This window comes from Hesperophylax consimilis, chromosome 1 (genome assembly GCF_061612785.1).
Source record: "Hesperophylax consimilis isolate HC1 chromosome 1, BYU_Hcon_1.0, whole genome shotgun sequence".
NCBI lineage: Eukaryota > Metazoa > Arthropoda > Insecta > Trichoptera > Limnephilidae > Hesperophylax > Hesperophylax consimilis.
This window is the reverse complement of record NC_142836.1, coordinates 19,762,101-19,781,077: the sequence shown is the minus strand read 5'-3', so window position 1 is coordinate 19,781,077 and position 18,977 is coordinate 19,762,101. Positions and strand designations below refer to the sequence as shown.

The 18,977-nt window shown below is 35.8% G+C and overlaps 1 protein-coding gene across 2 annotated transcripts in view; it reads left to right on the top strand.

Annotated features, from left to right (window-relative positions):
• Window positions 1-18,977, top strand: part of dgo (ankyrin repeat domain containing protein 6 diego) — a 136,669-nt gene that overhangs the window by 61,196 nt on the left and 56,496 nt on the right. The gene's annotated exons all lie outside the window — the stretch shown is intronic.

The window sequence follows — 18,977 nt, the reverse complement described above, 5'->3', positions numbered from 1 at the left end:
TTTATTTATTAAAAATAAATATATGTTGAATATTTGCGGCACGTTGCAGAGTGGAAGATACTCTCTATATCGCCCTAGTGTAAGACCACCATTTAGAATTGCAACATTGCTTGAAATGGCTTCAGCCGTGTTTGGTGACCTGATCTGAATAGTCAGTTATTCCCCCACCTTCTCCTTCCCCGCCCCATTACCATCAGCCTCGCAAAATACCCCAATTGGGGATGCCATAGACACACTGGCTCTAGACGGTTGGGAGCAGTTGAGGCTCTTCTGCGGTATTCACAAAAAACAGTGATGCTCATTGCTTTTGATCAATTCGTTGCATGCCTTTTTGAAGGGAATTGAATTTTCTGGTGACATTATAAAATAAATTTTTGTGATTTCAGTGAAATTTATTGTAAAGCGAACACTGCACGCCACTGATACATAGGTAAATGATGAACTGGTTTTTCAACAACGTTCACAAAGGTGTGAAAAACGAAAAAAAAATATTCTAGCACAGATACAAAGATGAATATCGAGTGTCTCTCATACACGGAGAGAAATGAGTATTACTAATTTATTAAGAATCTCTTTAAATTATTGGTAATCCGGTTAAAAACGGGATTTTAGTCCGTTTCCTGATAAACTTTTAGAAAATTCCTAATATATCGGAACACGTGTTCCATGCACCAGCTGGATAATATATAGCGACGAAATGCGAAAGTATTAGAATTTTTATGAACACGTGTTCCGAAATCGTGATAATATATTCGTATTTTAATAAAAGTTTCTTAGCAAACTTATCAATTCATTCGTTAAGGGCCTGCTCGTTTTTAACCGGGTTACGAATAATTTAACGAGATTCTTAATAAATTAGCTATACTCATTTTTCTCCGTGTATGATTCCTCCCTACAAAAGAAATCCCTACGGAGAAATTATTTGCAATTTCTTATTCGCTTGAGAAAAATAAATTTATATCACGCTCAACTATTTTTGCGTAAGTACAAAGATAAGAAATAAATTACTCATTTATCCTGTGGCATTTCAGTACCCGATGGATAACTTCAATTGATTGGTTACCAATGGTCCAGTGCAGGATATGATAATCCTGAAAATTCAATCAGCTTATTAAATTACTCACAACTTATATCCTTGGGCAAGTAACCCAACACAATCTATATTGTCAACATATACCTTGAAGTAACTCAGCATAATCTCAAATTTATTACGCAGAAAAACAACACTACAGCTCTTGTAAAAACAGTTTGATATTAGATGCAAAATATGTACATTTTACTGAAGAAAAAAAACATATGGGAATTGTTTTTAATAATTAACGAAATATCTGGGCCTCGTCTTACATTCTACGAAATATTTTTACAAATAATATCGCACGTTGGAACTGTAGGTAATGAAACAGGAATGTGAAAGATTACCTTCCTACGTGATTAGGCACCACGGCACAATCGAAGTGGTCAATTATATTTTTTTCTCAAGAGAATTTAATATGATGTAAGAATCACGTTTTAAAAACTAATATTTCATCTACCTGCACAGAAATACCGTTCTTCACACACGATTTCGTTTATTTGAGTGCTAATATAGGGACAAATTAATCAAAAGAACTCTCTACAAAATTAATACCAAACTCAGTTCTTTGAAGAAAATCTTAAAAATATACGATAATATGAATTGAAAAAAAACCCATGTCATTAAACATATTTGATATTTTTTCTTTTCCTAACAAAACAGCTCAATGACTTCATTTGTGGTGATAAATGCCAACAATTTAAAGTTTTTAATAATATTCTACTTAAAACTTCAACATTTTAACGCTGCGAGGGAAACTGGCCGTGGTTGAGAATGCCTTGTATCGGAGCAATAGACTTATGCAACGGATATAATGGCAAGTCGACACACGCACATGGATTATTCCTTGGAGTTATTCCATGCATTTAGCTTGAGGCTCAACGTGCGTCCTGTCTATACTACGATAGTAGGTACAAACAGGCCCGGATTTACTTTCAATGATGCTGGAAGCTATAAATATACTTTTAAATAAGTTATCTTATTTGTAAGTAGAATTGTTTTTTTTTTTTCATCCAATGATACCAAATTTTTTTACCAATACCATTTTATACGACTGAAGCCACCGTATTAGAGTAAAAAAGGGACACCTGGAGACGATTTGACTAAGCATTTACCCCTACCCGACTAAGAAAGAAAATTACCTCGATATAGGCTTAGTCCTTGTGAGTTTGATTTTTATGAGAAAAAACATGATTTAAGTATAGTATGATGCGAAATAAATAAAAATCAGTTTTGTGCTTGAAATCGAACGTTTTTAGACTCCATTTGTCAAGCGATTTTAATGTCTATTACCTACAATACAAGGTATACCAAAAATTTATACATTTTTGGCTTGTAGCTTCCTCTAAGCTATAGTTATTTAGAAATAGCTATGTAAATTCCTTGATATTAAAATATTCAAAAACCATTAGCAAATCAACTAATATTCTTTAATATTTTTCATTTACTGGGCATTCGATAATATAACGTCACCCGTGTGACGTCATCATAATATCTGATCGGTTCCTCAGTGTTTTATGCAAAGGAATCAGAGAGCCATTAATATATAAATACAGTACCGTAGCATGAGGCATTTCCGAATGCAAGCCCCGAGCAGTAGCTTTAAGCTTATCGGTAAATCGGTACATGCAAGACATAAGGGTGTTCATTTTATGCGTTACTTCACTCGACTTCCTGAGTTCGTTGATTATACAGTGATAAATCGGTGATCACACTCATGTACGCACGTGATGTATGTACGCACACCACCACTTCTTATAATGTGAAAGCTTTCTGCATTACATGCATTTTTATAAGCCCTAGTTAAAATGAAAGATTGGTATTATTATTTAGCGGTCAAAGCGTAGGTAGTTCAAGAAGATGGAAAAATTTAATCGCAGCATTCTGGTCGTGTACGTAGGCAAACCTCCCCGTACAACGCGTCCCGTGGGTAACAAATAGGGAGGTGATAAATCTCCCTGTGTTATATTGCATTTACTTGTTTGCCTTATGATGCAGGACCAGGGACGCAGATTACGGCGAAGGTATATTTGATGCGATGTAAGCATGGTGGTCCCCTAGATCGTGAACATTGAACATTCCCCGACTGAGAAATTGTAGGAATCACTATTATATGAATGTAAAATGCAGCCAATATTGAGTTGTGAGTCGCAAAATAAAGAAATACTCACTCACGACGTGATTTGAACATTTTATGGTATTTTTGGAAATCAAATATATTGCGAAAGGGTTGAGGTTTTTAGTATAATGACCATTTTAGTTTAGTAGTTGTAAAAGAACATAACTTGTATAGGCCTTTCACAGAACTTGAAAATCAACTTTGAAATTCGATGAATTGTTCGAATTCTGTGAAACAACCCGTCCTAAGTGTAGTAATTATATTTGAATAGCCAAGTACTTCTTGAATTTCTTCTATTATTATATCCTTCCTCCAACAATTCCTTACCTATCACAATATTCTCGGTGTAAACGTCTTACTTGCTTCTACCAGTGACACTCTAATGGTGCTGCCACACGCAAAGCTCACATCAACAGATAATATAAAGCACAATAGCGCTCGCCATACAATCCCATACAGACCCGACACACGTAAAAAGATAACGCGCTATAAGTGTGGTTCTGAACTTCGCTAACCGAATTTATTTTACGTAACCGCTCCCGACGCGATATTTGAAAAGTTATGCGTCCCCCTCTCCGCCGTAAAAAGGAGAGGGGGTCATTTTAATTACGGAGCTACCAACTAAGTTCCGTGTTCCCTTTGACAGCCATGACATAAGCAGCCTAATAATGCATTTCTTATTTATTATGTTAGCTCATATCGTCTCATGTGTGCTAGTACATTTAGAAACATAAAAAAAACTTTATTTGGCAAACATACTTAACATATATTTAAAATATAAATATAATCAATATTTGAATTGGAAGTAAACAAATTTTCGCCCTTTCAAAGTTAATCATATTTTTAATCTCAGTATGTTTATATGGTAATATCATTCGGTTTTTTGATAAAAGTTGGACGGCTTGGACGAAAGTTTATTTTACAATAATTTATTATATGTCGCTTTCGTCGATCGGCGTGCGAACTGCGAATTTCCTGATTCGACGGAGAGGTTATGTCAGGTTATGTGAAAATGCGCTATTTACGCGCAGATTGTTTAAAATCTAAAAAGTTTATAAATAGCATTTATAATTATATAGTTGGCGGCATCATCATCTGAGGATGAGCTGTCCAACAGATCCAGCAATAGGCGACAAGTATCATCCATTTCGAAAACGTGCTCAAGCTGTCAGTAAGTAAAGTTGTCACTTTGACAGATGAAATTATGTTCCTCGGCCGCTCTCGAATTCAACTGACCCCCTCTCCTACCATAGGAAGAAATATTTGATAGCGTCGTGTGTCGGTAGAAAAGATGATGCGCTGTACATTAACTTTTGATGTGAGCTTTGCGTGTGGCAGCAGCTTAATGTGAATATACATAGAAGTCACTCGAGAAGTGACATGTATATAACCATCATCTTTCGGTGTTCGAAAAAACACCACAGCTTTTCCTTTTAATATAATCATTTAAATATGGAATGTGGTTTTGCAACACAAACACCCATGAACCAGTCAAAGTGATATATGGGGATATTTCTCAACAGGAAATATAAACAACATCGGTTTCAACAGGAATGTATTTTGTGGTCAACATGTTCAATTCAATCGGTTCAATGGTGGGTAATAGCTATTACAGAGAAAGGATATATTTTATCACGATGCATAGAGATACATTTCTCGGCTCAAGTAAAATAATCACTTTATGCACGGAATTCGGGGGCAAAGTGCACTAATTTCGGGAGGTGATAGAAGTAAGATAAATAAATATTTTTTTTCGAAATTCCAAGGATATTTATTTTTCCATACAAACAGTTAAACCTTTTTACCTTAAAATTTTGGAATTTCGAAAAAAAGTTTTTAGTCTTTTTACTTCTACCATCACGTATAATCACCTCCCAAAGTTAGCTGACTCTACCCCCGGACAACCTGTATAATCTGTATATTATAAGGAATTTTTAGGTAAAATTAAAAAAAAAATCGTTTGCTGGGGAGTTAATGTAAATTGTCTTTAAAAATTCGTCAACGCGTAGATCCGGTCGTTAAAAAAGTTGTTATTATCCCTTTAGATGCCAAAAAATAAGTAAAACAAAAAATCTAAATGCTGAGATCGAAAAAAACAAGTTTTTTTGGGTTCTCAAAATAATAATAACTTAATAGTGTTCTTATTTTTCGAGTAAAAATTTTATCTCTAAATTAACTTTCAACAAATACTTTATATTACGCTGATGCGATTATTTTTATTTTTATTTCTATTATCCCTAGCATTATCTATTATTTTTATTTGTATCCTACCTTATTTTTATTTTTATCTTTATGTTTACAAGATTCACCTACTCCAATTCCTTTCCTGTATGTGATCATGTACATAATATTATATATTCAGTATTGGTTATTTATGAAGGGAAAGAACTATTTTAAAGAATACCTGACATCATTAAATAAGTTCATTTGCTTTATTATTCTTTTTTTTTTCATTTCAATTCTGTTTAAAATTTCTTTTTAAAATAATTATTTAATTTATCTTTATTTTCATCGCTTTCTTATTTTCAGTTAAACCTATTTAACCTATACCTATTTTACAACTGAATGAATCATGTATTACATTTATATAGTTATATACAAATTTCGACTACCATAATACGGACATGTGTCTAGTGTGGTAGTCGAAAAGCATGTAAAAAACCTGTATCTAAATATATTTTTATGAATAAAGAAAAAAAAAATATATATATATATTGATTCACCAGTTTGCGCTTAGACTACAAGTTTCCGGACACCGTGAATTTACCGTACAGAAATATTAAAATAACATTTAATTTTCAGAGCACTGTTTTGTGATAGTTCACCCCAAGTGCGCTTTCAAAAGAGAAATTTCCTGATAGCTTTTGCCAAAAAACAAAATCAAAACCAAACATATTAAAATATATTTATAAAAACACATATTTTTTCAAAAAGTCACTGGCACTGATCAGTTTGCTCGTCCTAAAGTTAATCTTCATAAATAGTATCGTAAATCGTTGGCAAATAAGTATATAATTTGACACCTTAGAGGACTAAGTGGAGATATTGCGAGAATTGCACGAAGAGACATGTCTTCTCCAGACTTATTTCTAGAGAAACCTGCCCTGGTTTAATGGTAGAAGACAGGTCAAACAATTATAGCCTCTGTGACCCTGAAATACCAGTTGTTCTTACACCAGTTAGTCAAGTAAGAGCCTATTTTAAATCAAATAATTCAATTTAAAATTGTATTTTGGTCAGAAATCAAAAGACATTTTGGATTCTCAGTAAAGTTGCAAATTAAATGCTAAATAACACACGTTTTTTGTAGTGGGATTATTAGGAAGAGGAAGGAGAAAAAGGATACCCTTTTGTAAATAATCTTACAGAACAATAGACAATACAACTTTTATTGTTATGAATAGTGTCACTAAGTAATTAAATGTCGGTATATGCATATCAAATTTCACGAGGTTCGTCAGTGTATCTTTATCTTATCTAAGCGCGAATAATCTAATCTGAGATAGTTAGATAATAATAAATTCGACTAATTTTCTCGGTAACACTCATCTCCATTAAACTACCAAAAATAATGATTTAATTAAGAACAATTACCTTATTATCGGAAGATCAATCGGAACATCCATTGAAATTGTACCACGTAAAAAAATAATTAATAAATAGCCAGGATGCTAGAAGTAAAATTGTACGCAAATTAAAAAAAAAGAGTTTTTTCTTCTATATCAGAGCATAATTATTTCAATAGTAAGTATGTGCGAAAGTAAATTAACCGATCAGTTTCAATTACTTCGTTCATTAAGAAGAAACTTGCCTCTGAAACTCTACGTTTTATTTAATTGAAATATATCTATCTCGGGATCGCGTTACACCTTTCAATCAAATGATTTGCACAAAATCAGGTGAACGCCAATCTGTGCTTCGTGATGTCTCAATTTACTGCACGTCATCCAAGGCTTTAGCTGCTCGAATAACTTACCTGTAATTTGATTAATATTTTTTAACCTGATTTTAAATTATTAGATTCATCACTTCGCTGAATATCTTAATCTTAAGATGAATGATGATCCTGAATCATTCAAAGTACAAAGGTTTATTTTTTTGTCTTGTAATGGATTCAAGACACAAAGAAATGTATTTTTCTTCGAATTGTTGTGATCTTGCTTTGAAATGGGTTTAATGTGGATTGAAATGGTGTTTATAATATATTCCTATGATCTTTTATTCATGTTTCTTAGTACACATCTTGGACATTCGGTATACATATATACGTTTCCATAGAGCGAGGAAGAATAAATATTTTTAAAGGAGATGGGTTGCTTCGCCATTATGAAAATCAAGGTTTTTGGTTTGAAAATTGTAATATTTCGCCTCTTTCGCCAATTCTTTTATTTGTTTAAAACAATATAAAATTTTCTTCTCTCTTGGCTATGACCGATATTTAAATTTTTTTTTCCTAAGGCTTTGTATATGTGTTCGCAGGGATGGAAAATTCCTCCCCTACAACACATAAGCCTCCATGAAAATTGGACCCTTTTCTTTGATATCTACAGAAAGCTACTTAAAGCTCTCTTGTACTATATATCTTTATAGACATATGTACTTAACTAATTAATACGTTATTTACGAACTTGAACGCAAATATTTCCGTATTTATATTGTAATTAAATTCCATCAAACGTTGTGTAATTTTTTTTGATTTATGATATAGGATTTTAATTACATTCATTTTTGTGGTAACCCCCTTGGTTCTGATCGAGGTGTTGAGTTTCACAATTTAATTGGTCTTTCCATTGCAAACCTAGACTTAAATGAATTCCCTGAATGAGCTAACTTTCCTATTGTAATTATTCTGATTCCCTGAACCCTAACAAAATCGTAGTTAAACGCTGATAAAAGATATTATACATGTTTATTCGGACAGGTAATTTGATATAACTCAAATGGTTAATTGTTAGTAAATTTGATTTTGGTAAACTCTTGTGTCTGTGTGGCGCCACTCCTTTATGATTCTGCTGCTATAAGGTACATGTAAAGATTGATTTAGTAGGTTAATGTAATTAGTTAATTGCATATTTGACGAACTCGGAATAGCCCATTTGCTGGCATAATTTGGCTCCAAATCCTCCTGCAAGTAAACAAGATGATCTTGAGTCAACAAGAAATTCGCACAATCCTTTGACACGGCTCTTTGATTGATACCTAAGTTATCGCGTCCCAAAAAGCCTTCCACGTCATCATGTACTGCCTTCAAGTTTCCCCTCGAGTCTCGATACCCCCAAATTCCGACTCCTCCTTGGACTACAATTTACTTAGGGCGAACCGGTTTCGTCCTATATACAATCATATACTCACGGTTGGTGTGGACTTACGGGTCGTGAATCCTCATTCCACGTTTAAAAGAAAATGCGAGAGTGGTCTATAAGACCTAAAATGCAAGCTGTATGCAGGTCCGCATTCTCCAGTAAACAGTACATACGAATAAATATATGTATACATACAGTTTGGGAAAGGTTTATAACTCGCAATACGAGGCTATCTACCTCGCATTCCGAGCTCGGATCTCGCACGAAGAGTTCTGCGAAACTCTAGGATTGGTAACCGAATATATACGTAAGAATAAGGTTATACTAATAAATACTAGTAGAATAAGATCTTATTTGATAGTTTGTTTTGGAGAGCTATCGAACTCCAGGCTTTTGTTTGTTTGATTTTAATTTAATATTCAATTGATATACTTCCACTTCACAGCCCTTCTGTGTCTCCTGGGACCTGAAAATTATTTATAAAAGGAAAACTTACCCACGTCAAGGTATTTCCGGTCGGGTAGTACACAACAACCTTGATGAAGAAATCCTACCTAATTAATTGTATTTTTCAACTAATTTCAAAATAAATCTTTTCGACTATTTATTCCTATTTAATATTTTATTCTCGCTTGAATCGTATAAATTAGCTGATATTTAATTTTTCTTCCGAACGAAATCCTAATCCAGAAAACCCGTTGATTTAATAACACCTTTCTAGTTTAGGCTTTTGAATGATAGCTTTTTCAAATTCTTTTCCGAAATGATAGACTGATGATTAAAAATTCCGGTTAAAACGACAAACACTTTTAACACTGTCGCTATACGCACGATGGATTTTAATTGAACAATTTATTAATTCTAAATTTCTTTTTATATAAATTGATAAGAAAATTTATTCCGAATTGTGCAAACTTTTAATTTACTCGACTCTTAATAAATTAAATTTTTTTCTAACTGTTAATTTTAGAACAAAGGTTTAAACGTTTATTATTATTTCTTTTCGAACTGTCTAGATTGTGTTTATTTTAAACTAAGATGAAGTATTTACTATTAATAATTTTAAACAAAATTATAATCTATTTTTAAATATCAATTCACGAGCACATCCACTTTAATTTAACGATAACAAACTCTTAAATTTAATTTGAATGTTTTCACTTTGAATGAAATAATTATTTTTAAATTTTAATTAAATTCTTAATTCCGTAATCACTTTCTGCACTTCACTTAACACTTTTAAGCACTGAGTTTAAATTATATTTATTTTCACTGTTTAACCAAATTAAACTGATTTAACAAAACTTCACTGGTGGGGTTTTCAAAGGAATTTAGAAACTGAATTTAAGACTTTTTTACAAAACTTTCTAAGTCCAGGGACTTGTTCAGAATTTAAACTTAGACTTGTTCAAAATTTAACACTTAGATTATTTCACTAGAATTTTACCAATAGACGTAGTACTGCCACGTAACAACTTTTCAAATCCTCGGCGCGACTGACTGAAAACTGGTCTGTACCGTCATTTTATACCCTTCTCAGATTCCAAAAGACGTATCTGAATTTCCTCTGAGAATCGATTCCATCTTTTACCAACTCGCAAATCCGAACATCCCTCCCATCAATATCGATTGTGCTTCCATAAGATGTTCTGCTTTCCGGCTCTAGGCGGTGGTCAGTTTCCATCTCACAAATCTAAATCGATAGGGTCCGAATCGGGTAAGTCTGTGTTAATCGCCCAAGCTCCCTTTGTCCTCTGCTCATACAAAATGTAGTTAAAATCTCATGATTTTGCGTTCCTTTTTTTCTCAATTCGCTATAGGTCCGTCCTCAATAACATATATGCAGATCTCAATTTTATGCATCTCGTGCAAAAATTGTTTAAATCCATGTCGAAATCTTTACTACGCATTTTTGAATTTCGATTTGTTTAAATTCTACTTAATTTTATTGTCGCTTTTATGAGCTTTTCCATTTCCACCCGTACTTTCCATCTTTATGTCGCAGATTTGAGTTTTTCCTTATCTTTTGGATTTTCTTTTATCCGCGACGTCTTCTTGCACAATTTTCTTCTTTATTTTTTTGTTATTTCTCATAACTCTATAACTAATTATTTTCCAAGTCGTATTTATTTATTTCACGGATAAATTTGAATTGTATCACTTTTCTCCACTTGGATTATTCTTTATCTCCGTTCTTTACCCTTCCTTTTATCTTCCTCTCACTTTTCCCGATGTGTGTGGTCTCCAGGAAAATTTCATACTTCATTTATTATTAATTAATATATAGTTTTCCACACTTCTTTGGAAGATATACCTAATTTGACTCTGGGATATCTGTCACTTTTATTGCCTGATCCAATCTCCGCCCATTCTCCATCCCTCACTTACAAGATTTTACATAAATTATACGTCTGGACATATGTTTACGCCTCAGATTTTATGTACTATGGTCGTAAATTTTATTTAATTTCAAACCTATTAATTTTAATCTCTTTTGCCTAATCTAAATATTCCATAAGGTCCACGTTAAAGTTAATCGTCTCTCCAATCGTTTATTACCTTAACGTAAATAAAAATCATGTTCAAATTTCGATTGTTTATCCTTCAAAATATACATGAGACCGCTGTAATGTTTTCCCCTCTCCCCTTATTCTCGTTACTAACGGATTAATATTTTGCTCGTTTGATTTGGCTCTTCTCGCGGTTTATCAACCCTTCAATCTTAACGAATCAATATGTCACGTTGTGTCAATTTTTTGTTTCGACAGGGATTAATTCATTGAAGGATCCTTTTAATTGGTTGTGGTAACTTTGGTTCTTTTTAGATGAGGCGTGTTACATTCTGTATGGTTTGAAAATAAGACAATGACCGACTACCCTGATTTTAACTACCTTTTCCTACCTTGTTTGCTCGCCCAAACGTTTCCGGTTGCTGCAGTTGATAATGTGCTAATATAATGAGACAATTAATTACAAGTACATGAAATTCGCTATAGACAATTCTATTCAAGATGCACAAAATTCTAAGTTAATGATTTGACTAGGGATTGTTAGTTTGTGAGTTATTTCTATGAGTAGGTATTTTCGGGAATAGCTAGAGACAAAACATGTGTTGCTTTCGATTGGTCTCCGTCCAAATCCCATCCATCAACGTGACCAGCTCGAGAGCAGCCAAGTTGATGGTCCAATCCCAACACCTCCAGAAATGAATTGAATATCGCTCAGCGACAGATGAGATAATGACATGTTTTGCCTCCTGCCGGAGGGTGATGAAGGTGGAATGTGGGTCCTTGGTGGTAGCTGTTGATGTTGATGTTGATGATGAATGATGAAGATTCATCTTATACCGTTAGGTACAAGGAGCTGCTCTGGTCCGGTGGCATGATAGCCTGGTGTCAGGAACCATTTGGGCCACGTGGGTAGCGCGAGGTTTAGGTCGCGTCAACCTCCCCCAAATCGATGATGAGTTGAGCTTCGCCAGCATGCCGAAAATTAGGAGTCCACTCTACTAACCTCAAACATAAACATATACTGAAGTGGTTTGCATCAGCAACGTCAGGAGTTCGGGAGTCCCGTGAACACCCCTCTGGTTTACGCTCGTAAAAATAATGATGAATTCAGCTTCAGTTTGTTCGACTTCGCCTCTGCAGTCACGCTACTCCAAATAGCTCCTGGCTCCAGCCTATACAGCTTCTCGTTCCAGTAGAGGTAATGACACATATTTATCATATGTACAATACAGAACATACTTCAAGTCTTTCGTCCACACTCAAAATAGTCATGTCAATATTTAATTTGGATGAGGGCGTCCATCCGACATAACGAATGTTTCCTAGACGGGAGATTTTACCCCACTTCAAAGTCATGGTCATTCGCTCTATCGTTGGTTACCCTCCGTTCGCTTCAAATATCAAAGAATGGTAGAAATTGATATCCTCGACTTCCGGCGCTAAGGATCAGGGATACTGGAATCATCAGGTCGTGAATCTGAAATCATCCGATCTCCGTCAGCTCAAACGGTTTCAGTCGGAGTCAATTTCCAACCTAATTCTGGATGACTTCTCCTCCTATAGTGGGGTAAGTACTTATTGAATTTGACAGGAAGGACGTCAGAAAGCGCCGAAACAACTTCATATTCGTCACGATCCCTTCGTTCTGTCAGCGAGAAAATTCTCCCCACACGCCAGACAAGAATAGCATAGCCCTTATCCGCTTTGTTCCTTCGTCTACCAGCTAACTCAAGTAGGAAAGCCCATTAGCAATTTTCGTTCCCTTCGATCTGAACTCAGTGAAAGCGTCCTCTCACCAGCTGAAAATACTCGAAACAGGGGTCTATTCCGGGTGACTATCTAAGGCTGGTCCGCCAACACCTTCGACAGAAACCGGTGCTTTTACGGGAATAACTCAACCACACCAATAGCAGGGGAAAAAGCCGGCGCTGCTATACTAAAATAGACGTTATCTCGGTATCCAGGGTTATCGACTTTGCTAACACAAAAGTCCCTATTAGGCAAGCCAAATTACAAATTTTGTTCCCTTCGCTTTTGTCGCTTTGGTAAGATAGGACAGCCTACGGAAAATTCGTACACTCCGTCCCCGCCAAACTTATGAAAAATGAAAATCTCACTTCATAGAATAGGAATGCCAGACAGATGAATTCTCCCGGCGGCTAGCTGTAACCCGCTGCGTTATCCCGATTCAAAATGAATGAAAAGAGTGATGTTTGAATAAGTTATATTTAATTAAATATATTTTATGAATTCCGTATAACCTAATCGTTAAATATTATTACTGGAGAATTGTTAAATCATTTTAAATTGCAGAAAAAAAATTGTCTAGCTCATAAACAATGTCTATTGTTGGATGATCTAAAGCGGTTTCAGGGTAACCGTTCTTCGTCCCTTTTTTAATGGCCAGGTCTCGTAATTTATGGCCTCCTTCGCTAACGGGTACCTATAGTGCTCAAGTTAAATACCCTTACTTCAAAATACAATTGGATTATTTGGTTTACATTAAGGAAATAAGTGTTAATAATTAGATTATAATAGACTTACCGATACATCTTAGTGTCAACAATCCAAATAATTATAAAAAAACAAACACAGTCACATGCAGAAAAACTCATGCTGTTAGAAAACCGCACCTTCTACACTAAATGATTTTAGCCGTGTTCGCGTCCCGACGATTAATTCTTGTTGACGCGCTTCCTAGTTTTTACTAACTCGACTATCTTAAAACGCTGACCGATCCTGATTATTCCTGACCGTCTCCCAGACCTTGAAACTCTGACCCCCTTGACTTTATTTCCCGCCTCCCAACGTTTTCAAAACCTGACTCTCTTGAACCGCTTTTTTCACCCTCGACTATCGACTTTCTTCTTCCGTTCTTCAACGCTAACTGTCTTGAACCGCCTTTTCTAACCACCGACTATCGACTTCCTTCTTCCGTTCTTCAACGCTGACTGTCTCGACCGTCTCCCCGCACTTTCAAATCCAGACTATCAAAAACTGACTACCCGCCCGCGCTCCTTAACCACGACTATCGACTTCCTCCTTCCGATCTTCAACGCTCACTGTCTTGAACCGCTTTTTCTAACCACGACTATCGACTTCCTCCTTCCGATCTTCAACGCTAACTGTCTTGACCGTCTCCCCGCGCTTTCAAATCCAGACTCCCCCTTCTCAAACCAACCCCCCCAAATCACCATATGCGATTTCTAATTTATGTTCTTTTGAATTCTGAATGCTTTTTGTTTTCAAAAGACAGAAATGCACTAAAGGAACACATCAATTATGGCCCTAGAACCTGTCACATTAATTTTAAATCGTTTCAAAACCAATAAATTGTTACTTCTCCAGTAAAATGTCTAATTCTTTGTTCAAAGGATGAAACTTGACTACCCCCAGTCCAGTGGCGTGTTGGCCCACCAGCATTTTAGCTCGGCTTACTATTATCAACCACCATCACGGAGGTCTCTGCCGATACAGTGCATGTTCCTATTTTTTTTTCTCTACCCTAATAAATCTAAACACTTGTTTTAAAATCAGTTGTCCAACATCTGGTAATCTCCTATGTCGTGAGACCAACTGAAAATTTCTTTCCCACCATAATAAATCAACAATAAAAAAAAAAGTATCCCAGGGCGAGTCCATCACACCGCCAACCTTTTATCTTGTTTCGATCCCTCTGTAATATTGTGTAACTCTAATATATATCTAACCTAATAATTATGTAAAATGTCTACTTTTCCTGAATCTAATCTATCGCTATATGTTTAGTTTTACTGTCTTCTTCTGATACTCAATTTTCATGTCCCTAGGACCTTCGTAGCAATTCAAAATCTCTGTATTATCCTTCCATTCGGTCGCCGCACTTTTCTAAAATGTGTATTTTTTTGCGAGATTTTTCATTCAAAATTGATTTACCAATATGTCCGTTTCATCTTAAATTGATAACGATTAATTTCCATTGTTTCCAACACTCACTCCTCTCTTTAGTACGATTTTTATCGAACATGACACCCTCCTTCTATCATAAATAATTGCACTACAGTTGAAATTCCGCCAGTAACTTTCCTTCGCTTTTCCCGTCCTTTTTTTATACTATCACGTTTATAATTTTTTTCATTGCATTTTTGTGTGTGCGCTTTACAACTTGTAAAACTTCCAAGCACCCGATTTCAATGGTTCGATACCCCATAAATGTCTCAGTTATTGTAAACATTCCCAGGAGTTTGTCACCTTGAAAGTCGATGTTGACCCTAAAGTGCGTTCACCTCTAATTTCTGTGAGAATCGAAATGTCGTTAATTATCTTTTTTATTGCCCGATCCACAGTTCATTCCTTTGTCTGTATTTGATGTACGCCTCTCCGTTCACTGATTGGTTACTCAAAATTTTATAGCTCTTTGTTCAGATCTATTGGTTGACAAAATTCAATATTTATTTTTAGGCCTAGGAAAGGGGAAGTACCAGTCGTCCTAGACGATTTTACGACCTCTCTGCTTTCGTCCCGGAACCTTGATTTAATTTCAACTATTACAGGTGTCTACTGCAAGCAAGCTGGATCAATTCTTTCTCCGCCAGATGTCGTTAGCATGTCCGTTTTCATAAATAATTTGCATATTTTCTTGCAGCTATGGTTTATCTGTTTTTTTTTTCACTGTGATTTAAAGCCTTTCATCACAAAATTTGTACGATTAAAATTTTATTTAAACTAGCTGTAAATAAAATATTAAGATTCGAATTTCTTACCTTCGAACCTTTTTCGACTTCACTTTTATTGTATAACTAGCTGAGGTTTACCCGGCGTTGCTCGGGGTTGTGAATGATTTGGAGTAAAGTTTTGAGGTTGTGAATTCTAGGATAAAAATTGACTTATATTATATATATGTAAACCTTCCGGAAGAAATTATCTAAATAAGTGAAAATCCTATCAAAATACGTTACGTAGTTTAGAAGAACTAAGCGCACAAACAGAGAGACGCGGATAGCGACTTTATTTTATAATATTTTGGAAAACATTTCAAATTGATCCGCAAAATTAAATGAAATTTCCTTTATTGCTTTGTTTTTTTTTCGCATACCTAAATCGAAATCGGTGGCAAAGTATGTGTTATTTCGTTCTAATTCTAAGGAGACTCTGAAAGTGCCTCGCTTTATCTTCTTAGTTTCTCGGTGACGCATTTCATAACAGATATTATTCTACGAAAATAACCAGGACACACTGAATTACATATTTTACGCTAAGAGAACTTATTGTAACCTTTTTTGGTTTCGTCGCAATTTAAAGTCATACCAATTAGACACACTACTCGCTATAGAGCGTATCTAAACATAATGTCTTCCCTAATCTGAATGGCAATCATTTTAGTCCACAGTACCTTAAGTTAATGCATTAAGCTGCACTAAATTATGTTTTAAATTTAATGAACTAAGAAACATTAAAGTTAATGAGGAAATAAAGTAAGGTAGTTTAATGTGATTGCGACATAATAATAACATCCAGTCCAGGATGGTCACGAATCGCGGTTGAAGAACTACTACTACGGAACATAAGATGGACGATTGGTATATTTCCTACAATACTTTGCACACTTCGTGAAGAATCAGTTATGCAGGGGCGTAGTATACTTTTGATCAACGCATGCGGTGTACACGAGCGGTTGAACCAAGGGCCAGTTTCGTGATTTACATAATTTTTGACCAGTTATTTATTACATTTTAAAAATTAATTGAAAATTGGTAACATTTGATTTTTAAAACGTTATATCCCTAAGGTGTATGTGTAGTTAAACTATATATTTATTTATTCATTTTTGGTAAATCGACAGTTTACATTTAATCAGTTTGTACATAAGTGTTATTTAGTAAAATAAAACCAATTATGGATTTCCCCCTTGTGACTTTAACTGAGACAGCGTAATTTAAATTTGTGAGAAAGGAATATGAATTAAAAAAATTATACAAAACAAAAGATTATATAAAACAAAAAATTTACAAAACAATACATTTATAGCCATGGAGAGAGGTTAATAATAATAATAATAATTGGATAATTTGTAGAGCGCCGTTTTTGTGTAAAATCACCTCAAGGGCGCTGTACAATTTATTTCCTAGGATCTACATTTGTTATTTAGATCAACTGTGCCAACACGAGGTTCGTCATCCGTTCAGGTATGTGTCTGCCGCCAATATAGCGCTGACATGTGTCTGCTGCCAACAAAGAGCGCTGACACAACATCCTCACATAGATAACAAACCTTGACAGCACCGCTGTGACGTTCAACGAAGACAGAGACTCTGCTGCAAGAATCCTAGGTGGCGAAGGAACTGTACCAGCTGCTGCAGCGAGAGAGACCATCGCGTCCTCCAACAGTGCCAGCACGAGGTTCGTCATCCGTTCAGGTATGTGTCTGCTGCTAATATAGCGCTGACATGTGTCTGCTGCTAATAAAGAGCGCTGACACAATATCCTCACATAGATAACAGACCTTGGCAGCGCCGCTGTGCAAAATCACCTCATCCTAGTCTAATTTAGTCTCTCTAGTCACTTCCTAGTCATTCATGCCACTTAGTGTATCCTCTCGACCCTTTTAGACTCTTTCCTGGCTCCAATACCTAAATAAAATCCAGCAAAAAAAAAATTACAATTCTTTCTATTGTCGTGATCCGACGATTTCACACCTCTGTCTCAGACCTTTAGGGCTCGTTTATCGCAGGCTATCATAAGCAAAATCTTGAACCAAAGTCAAAGTGAAGTGTATGTGTGTCATCTGTAACAAAATACATAAACAAAAATAGAAAATAAAAACAAAAACTTTAAATAAAATATGGCTTATCTGTTTTCTAGGTAGATATCCTAGGTTGAAGAGGTCCCGTAAATCCCGACACCACTTGACACTTGAGGGGTCAGGTATAAAATCTTCGACTGCATTGAGAATCTTTGTTCTAGCTTCACTTTCAAAATTTAAACGGTTTAAAATGCTATAATAATTGCAAATTCCGGCTAAACGGTAGAAGTTACGCGCATTTCGTGAAATAAGAAGGTAAGCACTATATAAAACACGGATGCTGAACATTTTTCAGCGATCTCTTAACATTCTCTTTTATTGCGGACTTTCTGAGGGGAAGAACAATTCAAACCGTGGTTGACGGCTCTTCTTCCTCACCGCACCAAATCAATGCGGGGGTGCCACAAGGATCTGTGCTGTCTCCGACGCTGTTTTTATTGCACATCAACGATCTCGTTGAATGTGCACCAATTAACTGCTACGCTGATGACAGCACCGTTCACGAGGGTTATCTTTTTGACAGGCCTCCTTCCACCTATGATGTCCGAACAGCTCGGGAAGTTTTGAAGCGAAAAATTGACCACCACCTAGAGATGGTTCGTGCCTGGGGTAAGGCCAACTTGGTCAGTTTCAACGTCTCAAAAACCCAAGCGTGTCTGATTTCGGCAAAGAGGGAGATCAATGACTGTCTGGTGCAATTTGATGGGAGCACTCTCCCCAATAAAGACTCCATTGAAATGCTTGGAGTTACTATATCAGACCAGCTCAAGTATCGGGGATCCATAGAAGCCCGAGTAAATCAGGCCTCCAAAAAGTTGGGCGTCTTGTACAGGGCTAGGAGATTCTTCAACAGTGACCAGCTGCTGACCCTGTACAAGTCTCAAGTCCGCCCAACTATTGAATTTGGGAGCCACCTTTGGGCTGGTGCCCCAAAATACTTGATAAACCTGCTTGAGTCTGTGCAAAGGAGAGCGATCCGTCTGATTGACAATCCGTTGTTAACAGACCGATTGCCTTCTCTGATGCATAGACGCAATGTAGGCATGCTGTGTCTGTTCTACAGGTATTTCAATGGAGCCTGCTCCAAGGAGCTAGCAGCATTGATTCCTGATGCACCGGTGCACGTGCGCGAAACTCGACGGACACGAACTGAACACCCGTTCACGGTTGACGTTGGCTTCATGAGAACGGG